Source organism: Mesocricetus auratus, unplaced genomic scaffold (genome assembly GCF_017639785.1).
Source record: "Mesocricetus auratus isolate SY011 unplaced genomic scaffold, BCM_Maur_2.0 Super-Scaffold_100018, whole genome shotgun sequence".
Classification (NCBI taxonomy): Eukaryota; Metazoa; Chordata; class Mammalia; order Rodentia; family Cricetidae; genus Mesocricetus; species Mesocricetus auratus.
This window is the reverse complement of record NW_024429199.1, coordinates 24,221,612-24,232,333: the sequence shown is the minus strand read 5'-3', so window position 1 is coordinate 24,232,333 and position 10,722 is coordinate 24,221,612. Positions and strand designations below refer to the sequence as shown.

The 10,722-nt window shown below is 39.9% G+C and overlaps 1 long non-coding RNA gene across 1 annotated transcript; it reads left to right on the top strand.

The window, feature by feature from the left end:
• Positions 1-8,970: 8,970 nt before the first annotated feature.
• Positions 8,971-10,448, top strand: LOC110339768. Its single transcript, XR_002381758.2, has 4 exons — positions 8,971-9,065; positions 9,517-9,566; positions 9,905-9,985; positions 10,332-10,448. It is a non-coding gene; the product is annotated as an uncharacterized LOC110339768 (long non-coding RNA).
• The last annotated feature ends 274 nt before the right edge of the window (positions 10,449-10,722 follow it).

Here is a 10,722-nt window from a genome sequence, read left to right as displayed (position 1 = left end):
TTTTTCCAAGACAGGGTTTCTAGTATAAAGTCCTGGCTCTCCTGGAACTTACTTTGCAGGATGACCTTAAACTCACAGAGATATGCCTGCCTCTACTTCCCAATGCTGAGATTAAAGTAAGATTTTTCTTAATTTTCTTTAATATTCCAGAAAATTAAAAAAAAAGGAGGAAATGTTTCATGACAGCCACAGCATAGCAAAGTATCTAAGCACTTTAGGGCTTCAAGAAGCAAGGTTCAGGTCCTGTAAGAGAACACTTTTGAAACACTTCTGAAACACAGAGTAGCTACTGTTGCTCAATGCTGTCTTAGGTGTTTAAGAAGGCACTTCTCATTTAACTCCTAGTATATCTTCCTGTGGGAGGAGCCATTGCTGTTTGTTTGACCTAGCACAGAATTCATCTGTAAGCTGCAAGGGGATAATTTAGGAATACTGTTGTGCAGTATTTTCTTCACAGAGAAACGTTTAAAAGACTGGGGAGCGGGCAGTGGAGGGGATCTCACCTTAAAAACGCAGTCATCCTTGATGTTGAACTCGAAATATTGAAGATGTTACTTCTTATCTGGCTAATAAATTAAGCACAATCTCCATAAAATTATGCAAATTTTTAATAGGTTTGGTTGCTTGGTTCCTATATTGCCATAATGTTTGCAAGGATGAGTAATAAAGTTATGAGGGAGTATGGTGCCAAATATTAGCATTTATGAATGTAGATTAACTTAAATAATTGCTTCTTTTCACCTAAGTGAATACATATTTTTCAATTTCTATAATGAGCCCATAAATCCAAATACAGTGCAAACTTACAGAGTAAGTGAAATTTTAGATTAATGAAAATGTATTTGTTAATTTAAAAAATCCAATTAAATCAGACACAGCAATACATGCTGTAATCCCAACCCTGGGGAGTTTGAGGCAGGAGGACTGCCATGAGTTTGAAGCCAACCAAGGCTACTTAATGAGTTCCAGGTCAGCCTGGGCTATAGAGTGAGACCCTATTTCAAAAAACAAAGAAGCATAGCACAAAATGAAAAACAAAAAGAATGTCATAGATAACTTGATGCCATTATATGTTCTTCTGTGACATAGTTGAGAAAATTGTATTTTATCTTGCATATATTTATTTCCATTTTTTAAAAAATAACTTTCTTAACTAAAGCAGTTGCACAGATCCTCATTTCTTCTTAACCAAGAAATTCCTCCAAATAGTGCTTAACTGTTGTTCTGTAGTTCAGGATAACCTGAAGATAGTTGACTGTCTTTGAACTCTTGGCAATCGTACCTGAGCCTTCCAGAGTGCTGGGATGATGGGAAATGAGTATTACACCTAGCTTCGTTTGAATACTCCAGGGAGGGATTCATACCACTGAGGGTTTACTCCATATTCATATTGATTTTTTTCTTTTATTTAGGCATCTGTAGAAAAGATCAGCAATGCTGTGTCTACTTTGGCTAAAATAAGTACCTGGACTAGAACAAAAATGAATTGATCATTTTAATTTTCATGATGTGTAAAGCAGATATTCTTGCAGTCAGTTTTGAAATGGGTCCCTCAACTCTGAGCAGAGTCCTCTGATGGATGACCTGATGGGCCTGCACAGAACTTGGTAGTTCTCATGCACTCTTGCTGAGGGTAGCATTGTTGGAGTAGTCCCTACAGCTTATTATCATTCCTTTATACAACAAACGGGGAAAATTTAGCGTTCACTCTCCAGCTAAATGGGTTCTATTTTCAACAGCCAACGATGCAAACACCTTCGTGTAACAATGTCAAATTAAGCCACCCTGGAAGAGGGGGAGGACCAGCCCTGTGATAAATGACCAGTCAGTCAGTTCATTGTTTTCTTTCCAAGAGAAATCACAGCCAGATTCCACTTTATCTCACCCTGACTTTTAGCAAGATAGATAGCCACACAAAATTTTCAGGTTCAGATAGTTTCCATCAAAAGGGATTAAAAAAAACCTTCACATTCTGGCCACACGGAATGGAACCTTTTTAACTGAAGGGATTGGATTTCTTTTACTGTATAGAGGGACTTGATTGAGATCACAGTCCTAATCTTAGGTCTTTAACCAGAATAAAAGCAAAGGAATAAACCTCACTGTATGAAGCACAGTGAAAGTACCACATTTATATTTTATTTCCGACCTTTTAGATTCACTGCACGCTTGCATTATCCTTGAAACGGAGGCAAAAATTGTATGGAAAGTAGTGTAGTAATGGGGAAATTAACTGCTTGCTTTTTGCGTTTGATTGCATTGCAACTTAGAAATTTATCCGTCTATTTTGCCGGTGAATAGAACAAATGTATTTGAAAACGGATTTCAGCGTAGCACTCACTTGATATGATTTCAAAGGAATCAGAAGACAAATTGAGTTCATAAATACAGAAAAAATAGTGACAGAAGCTTGAACTTTTCAGACCAGGTTTGTGAACCATTAGCGGCAAGGGCTGCAATCCACTGGAGAATCGATGATACTGGGGTTATCTCCAGTTAAGAACCCAAGCCATGTGAAAGACATCCTGAGGCTGCCAATCCAAAGGATTTGTACCTAGGTGGGCCCTTCAGAGTACCAGGTCACCGGTAGGACACCAAAGCCGGGATATCAGATTTGATGACCTCGCCAGAACTTGGGAGAAAGAACTGATCCCCACCCGACTCCTAGGCTCTGTGGGCAGCCACCACCCCCTGAAATAGGAAAGGGACACCTGCCGGGAGTGCCAGCAGGTCTTTTAGCTTTTGGTCATGCTCCTTGGGGACCAGAGGTGCTACCAGAGGTGCATGGGTGGAACCTGCCTTTTGCTGTGGTGTCTCCTAAGGGTTATCTGGACCGGAGTCAATTTGGAAGGTCTCACATCTAATCGATAGCCGTCTCTCCAGACCTTTATGCAGACTAATTCAAATAAATAACATTCCCTCTTGGCTGTGCTCATCGCTTCAGCTCAGCTCCAGGTTTTAAAGGCTCTGCCTTTGGTACCTCTAGGGATGGCTGGCTGCAACCTCTCAGGAAATGTCAACCATCTTCATGGGCCCCATAGTCTCTTGGTTCACCCTCCTGGGTTCCCGGGATTACTGGGAAGAGTGGCAGACGCCCCAAACAGTCTGGCATGCTCAGCCACCCACCCAAAGTGCCTCTCATCTTGTTATCCATGACCATCCCAATTCCCGCTGCACCATGCGTATGAAGTGTCTTCCTTACCCTAAAGCCCTTTGGCCAAACAATCCGGATCTTCCAATTTCCTCTGAAATCTTTAAACCTTTGATCCCAAACTTGCAGCTCGATTTCCCCACCCTGCCCCTCTGGGATCCCTCTAGGTCCTTGCTCAAAATGCCTGCTGGCGCCAGAGGAAATTCACTTGTAACAGATACCCAGGGAGTGTAAAAGCAACACCCTGTTTCCAGGGTCATGTTCCTCGGGGTCTTCTGACCCATCAACGTGTCGCTTAGCGAGCACCAACACCCGGGAATTACTGTGGATCCTGAGTGCTCGCTGGACGATCCGGGGTGGGGGCTTTTAATAGAGTTGATGATTGCTATCTTGCACGTGGCTTCTCGTGCACTCTCCTTCCGCGCCTTCCCTCCCCCCCAGCAGCTCAGGGTCAGAGGGCTCGGTGAATTAAACCCGAGGCTGGAGCTGATCTGCAGGTAACTTTTTGAGTGGTTGGAAAGACTTTGAGTAAACTTGAAAGCATCTAAAATAAGAAATTAACTACATTTGTTTCTAAAACCGTTTTTGAAATGGGGAGAGGGCAGCGAAGGACTAGGAATAAGCAAATTGCATCCCTAAAGGACTAGAAAGACTTAGCAGGTGACTACTATGTTTTGCCATTTGTTTACTTCGTGGGCCTTTTTTTTTTCCTTTTTTCATTTCATTTGTAAAGTGAGCTGGTTATGAAGAAAATCTGTGCTATGTGAATTCAAATGGCCAAGACATTGAGAGAAACAGGCTTCAGAGAGCAATAACAAATGTGAGGAGATTCTTTCTCTAATCTCTAAATATTTGTGTCAAGCAGGCTTTATCCCGTTCACTAATAAGATCCTTTTGATGGGCTAGAGAGATGCCTCCATGGTTAAGAGGCTGGCTGTTCTTATGGAAGACCTAGGTTCAATTCTCAGCACTCACGTGTAGGCACACAGCTTCCTGTAACTCCAGTTTCAGGAAATCTGACATCCTAACAGACATACATGCAGGCAAAACACCAATGAACATATAAACAGACAAACAAATGACACTTTTGACAATTATGTTTTTTTTGTGATACATTCTTGCTACTGTAGCATAGGTATGGGTCCTGGGATTCCCGACAGGCACCACTACATCCAACTTCCTGGTCAGCTTTCTTATCTAGTACCTGGTTCCTTTGAATTCTATACCCCACAGACAATAGATATGGAAAACCTTCAGGCTTTAAATAATACTAAAAAGAAAGCATATATTTGCTAGTGTTTGTAGACATCTGAATTTCAGTGAGGTCGTTCTAGGTAATTTATTTGAAAATTCTACTGGAAATTGGATTTCTAAAAGGAAATGGGGGTCCTGGAGCTCTGTTTGCTTGGTCATAAGGTCCTGTGGACTGTTGTGTAGAGTTCTTAAGTTCCTAGTTGAGGTGGAACCCTTCTTGATGGATAGCCAGGACTAAGTGCCCCTGCTTCAACCTTGTCTCCAAAGTTACTTAACTCAGCTCCAGCTTGGCTGAGCTCTTTTGTCAACGTATGTGATTCTTCATGGTTTACTTTCCTCTGTAGCATCAATGCTCCGTGGTTATGAACTGCTGAGTCTCTCCCTAGTAGAGATTTCCCATTTTTAAGAGTCAATTTATAAGTCCTGCCTGCTTTGTTGGTGATGGAGTCTCAATAGCAGTTAAAGATAAGGTATGGATATACACAAGATGTTAATGAGATCTTCCTTCAAGGGAAAGATATGCCTTGTTTCAGAAATTGGAGCACTTGATGGAACTAAGAGCTAGAGTGACAGATAACTTATGTGACTTGAAGTCTTTTCCAATTTGCTTATCTGCTGAGTTGAAACGGCAGAGGATGTCATCATGTAAGCATGGTGACTAGAAGGCAGTATCTTCTTGGTCCTAGGAAAGTTACAATTATGTAAGAGTACCAGGGACAGCATGAAAAGTACTTTACAAGCTCCAGCTAAGACACCAGTGTTGTAATTGCTGTCTCTTGAACCTTTTAGGGAATACTAGGGAGTTCCTCTGGGTTACCAAATTAGATTGCTAAGCTGTCCATTATAGAATTTATTTGACAGTTAAACTGTGTAAGGTCAGCTAAACCAATTGAAAATTTTCTTGCTCCAGCATATTTTGATGGGTGACAGAGCACAATAGTGTTGTTTCAGATAATATTAACGTATCGTGAAAACAAATCAGTTTTCGGTAGTGCCCAAAGTGAATGGTTAGCTTCAGGTTAATGCTGACATGCAGAAAAGTCAAGCTTCATTTGGGCTTAGCTGAGACAAATTATTGTAACCCTGGAGAAGAAAACAAGAGGCAGCAAGTGAAACAGATGGGATAAAAGACTAAGATCTAAGCAATAATAATGTCAATCACAGTAATTGGGTTACTTTTGAGTGCTTTCATTTGACATAGTAAAAAAAATTCTACTCTGTGTCTCAGATTTTTAAAAGAAGAAATTCTAAAGGCTGAGTTATCCCACAAAGCTGAATTGCTATTGAATTCCTAGTAATTTGAGTTGTATAGAAAGTGATACCTCCAAATAATTCTCATCTCAGATAACCATTCACATCCCCTCTTTGTTTAAAACAAAACAAAAATAACAAAAACATCAACAAAACCAGCCTTATTGTGCAACTCATCCAAGATGTGGATTTCACAGATTTTTAAAAATTGGATATTTGTTGAACTGAGCAATAGTTACCATAACTTAATTTTAAGCATTTTTATTCCTTTATTGCTTTGGTAGATAGAACCATGCCCGGTTTATTCCACACCACCTTGTGAAATAAAGAGAATTTGTTTTCTGCTGTAAAATAAATATTTATTGGCTGGGTTTCCTATCTTATGAATTGTTTTCCCTGGTATACATACAATTTGTTTCTAAGAGATCCTGTAGAAATGCCTGGAAAATAGAAAAGGTGTTTTGGATGAAGAAAGGTCAATTACTAAAGTGAACCAAAGTAAATTACATTCAAACATTAGAAAGTATTTGTTTATTGACTTTCAGAGCAAGATATTTATTATTTATTATTTTTCAGTGCTGAGGATCAAGTGCAGGGCTCTGTGCATTATTGTGTTAGGCAAGCCATCACTACTGAGCTGCATCCCCAAGTCCTTATGGAAAATTGGGATGGCTACTTTAATTCTCTCAACTCCAAATTCTTGGCTGCTTGCTTGCTATTGTCACTCTTACTTATTTATTTGTTTGTTTGTTTATTTTGAGACAAGGTTTTGCCGTGAACCCCTGGCTGTCCTGGAACTCGTTTTATAGATCAGATTGGCTTTGACCTGCTATTAAAATTCTTACATTCCCATAGAAGAAGGACTGTTTTTTCACTGTAGACATTTGGCAAGGGAGAATTTCGTTACTGTTTTTGGTTCCCCATCACTGATGATCTGGTTTCTGTGGCTTTCAAGGGATAGGTAGAACACTCAGGATATAGCAGCCAATAACTGCATGGAGCTTGAAAGTTCACTGTTTCCAGAGTAACTCCCTGGAGATACCATGGCAGTGTATTAGATAGGAAGGTGCTACTAGCACTGTGCATGCTCTCTGTAGAGAGGGTTAATGTGTGGGTCAGATGGATATTTATTGATTTTCTTCAACATAGAATTGATGCTGTGGATGAGTTTAATCCATTTTTATGACAGAGTCAAAAATTTGTATTGTTTCATTAAAATACACAACATTCTGCTCAAGGGTGTGTGTCGAATCAAGATACAGAGAGAGGTCAAACTTGTATTTATGTTAAAACATTCTGATTTAGGATTTTGTAAGTCTTCTAGTTTTTTTCCATTATACATTTTTTTAAATTTAAATTAGAAACATATTTGCTTCACATGTCAATCCTAGCTTCCTCTCCCACCCCTCCTCCCTTGCCCCCCATCCCTCTTCCCATCCCTCCCCACCCAATCCCCATAGTGTTCCCTAGGGAGATACTCCATGGGGGATCTCCAGAATCTGTCATTTCAAGTCTTCTAGTTTTTATGTAAATCCACCTTTCAGAACACCCAAGACCTTTCAGGAATTCAAACTACAGGGAACACAGTGTGTAGCAACAGCCACTTGATGCTTTGAAACAACTTAGTTTGCAAACAACCAACTTTCTTTTTGTTTGGTTTTTACGAGACAGGGTTTCTCTGTATTGTTTTGGAGGCTGTCGGTCCAGCCCGGCCTTGAACTCACAGAGATCCGCCTGCCTCTGCCTCCCGAGTGCTGGGATTAAAGGCATGTGCCACCACCGCCCGGCTCAAACAACCAACTTAATGCTCACTAAATTAATGTTTACATTGCATGGTCTAAATCACCAAGTTGGTGGTTATTGACAATAGTTAGTAGATTTTAACAAATATTCAGAAAATAAAATCCACCTTGGGCAACATCAACAGCAATTTTGCAAACATCTCAATCTGTGTGATGTTTCAAGGGAAATAGTTTTCTTTCGGTTCCCAAGTAGGAATTTTAAGGCGACAGATTTTCATGTTCAGACTGGACTGTAAAATCAGTTCAAATCCCAACCCCTCCAAAGACACTTCTGCAATCTCAGAAGTCCAAGTCCGGGATTCGTTTTCACTTCAAAGAAAACACAGGCGTTCCCAAGCTACTTGCGGGTTAGCATTAATGCTTTGAGACTTAACAAGACTCTAGGGCTTTTCAGTTTCCTCTCTCATGCGTCATATATCTATTCCCAAACCTACTCATAAGCCGCCTGTCTTAGCTTTCTTATCTTGAAGTCTCTTTCAAAACTGGGTGGGGTCAGTGATATGAGGACGGAATTTCAAACATGGCAGCATAGTTCCTAGAGTATGGAATTCAAAGGAAGCTATTAATATGAGCTGACATCTCTCAACAACTCTCTTTCCTTTTTGGAGCACATGAAAAGAAATGTAAACATGTCCCTGAGCTTTGGAAAGCTTGGCTCCAGGCATACCCCTACCACCCACCAGGGTGGTGCGCACACTAGAATGGAGCATCCTGGAATTATTTGCCAGTGTGCTCTATCCTCAGTGTAGAGCTTTCTCTGCAAAATTATTCTTTAGCAATTTTCTTTGCAAGCAAAGAATGGGAAATCTGACTACCTTTCATGGAGATAAACTGACCCCTTTCTAGTAACTGTACACGATTATCTCCTTAATTACGCCAAGATTTATAACTACATGCTATTTGTGTATTGTAGCACAAGTAGTGTCCTAAGTAAATGTCTTCAGAATAAGACACATGGTTAATTTTACACAAAACATAAACATGATCGCTAAGAGCATTGCATAAACTGACTACCCGCTTCCAGTTGTCCTTAGAAAACATAGAAGAGCCCAGTAGTGGTGTAGGCCTTTAAACCCAGTACTGTGGAGGCAGAGGCAGTTGGATCTCTGTGAGTTCGAGGCCAGCCTGGTCTACAGAGCTAGTTCCAGCATAGCCAAAGCTACACAGAGAAACCCTGCCTTAAAAAAATGAAGATAAATAACAGTGAGAATCACAGATGGAAGGGATGCAGACACCTGTCTTTATAGGAAGAAGGAAAAAATGATCATATACTCTTGACTCTAGTTATGTAACTGACAATTTATTTCCTTCTAAGGATGTATCAACTTCCCTTATCTCCATGCACTACAGTAACGGTCTCCATTGCTATGAGCGTCACAGCCACAAAACTTGTATGTCATTACAGTAGTTTGTCGTTAAGTAGTTGAGGTTCATGTTTTAAGAGATAAGGAGGTGACTGGAAAATAAGCTTGTATCTCATGGGGAGTTTAAAACTTCTTTTTCTTTTTTTCAAGACAGGGTTTCTTTTTCTCTGGCGTCCTCAAGCTCACAGAGATCTGCCTGCGTCTGCCTCCTGAGTGCCCAGAAACACAGCTCTGGTGTTACTGGTATGTGACACCATGCCCAGCTTTCAAATTCTTTTATATCCTTGCCTCTTTTCATAAACAGGTAAACAGGTGCTCTTATGTGCACACACACAAGTGCTCTCTCTCTCTCTCTCCCCCTCCCTCCCTCCCTCCCTCTCTCTCTCTCTCCCTCTTTCTCTCCCTCTCTCTCTCAGTGGTAATATAGGCATGTAAAACAATGCTTTCTAAGTCCTTTACTATGTTGCACAGGTAAACTGAATTGACCTTACAAAACATAATATCAAACAAATTTTGGCTTCCTTTTATCTTCTATTTTGAAATTTATTTAGGCACTGGTAAGGGTTACACACTGTCTTATTCTAGAGGAAATAGTTTTAAATAATTATCTGCTCCTCTTGGCTATAGGAATTTCAAAATATGCACTGAAATAGGAAATAAAGAATTATTATCACTCATAATTCTTTCTTTTCAGAAAGGAACTGTGAAAAGCTGAAGAATTATTTGTAATCCAACCTTGCCAGGGTAAGACTAGTCTATCTAACCCATCAAAGCTAACCACGAGAAAAATGTATACTGTGGCTTTTAGTCTTTAGTAAATACTGTTGTGCATGCTTTATCATTCGTTTAAATCAGAGTTTAAAATATATCATTGGATACTAACTGTACGATTCAGAACAGAAGGTATTTACATCTCTTTTTTAATTGATACTTTCAAAAACTTCTAAAAATTATTGAAATGCCTTTATTTATTTTTTCCTGCCGTTGACTCATAGGATATGCTAAGGGAAGATGGATCAGCCTCTTCCCTGATTAGAGACCCTGAGCAACGAATGAGTGTGAGGAATTTTGCTTCTCAACAGGAATTATAGCATGATAACAGATATTGCCTTGGACCTGTGAGGTGCGCTATTTAGGAAGACATCCACAAGAAGAAAGCACGTGTGAGTTCCTGTTTCTTTACATTTGGAATAAAAGAACATTGGTAAAAATGGAAGTTTCCTAAGATGTTCATTCCTAAGCATGAGATACAGTACGTAGCAAAACTTAAGACAGTGTGCTTTAGAAAATGAACAAGAGCAGCTTGGCTCTAGGGGGCTTAGACCATGGCTTTGAAGTGCCTTAAGTCTCCCAAATCTCAGAAGACTGTTTATAGCTCCATGCTGCTTGGTACAAACAACGTTGGTGAGAGGTTTTAAAATTTTCTCATTAAATTTTTATAAGAATGTTTGGGTTGGGGAAAGGAAGTGTCCGAGCTGTGGATGATGTCGTATCATTGATTTATCTCAGGAATGGAGAACAGGATGCCTTCTTGGAAAGTTTCTCAGCGACTTGTATACATGAAGCCAATGACAACATGGGAAGTCACGTCAACATTCAACAGGCTCCATAAATGTTTAAACGTGGGTATGAGACATTGATCTAGCATCTTTGTAGTTTTTTCTTTGTCTTTTTTCCATTCAGGGTGTGTGTGTGTGTGTGTGTGTGTGTGTGTGTGTGTGTGTGTGTGTGTGTGTGTACATGTGTGTTAGATAGAGGGAACTCATTAATTCACGTAAGTTTGAACAGATCACTCTTTTTCTTTCTTTTCTTTTCTTTTCTTTTCTTTTTTTTTTTTTGAGACAGGGTTTCTCTGTATTGTTTTGGAGGCTGTCCTGGAACTAGCTATATAGATCAGGTT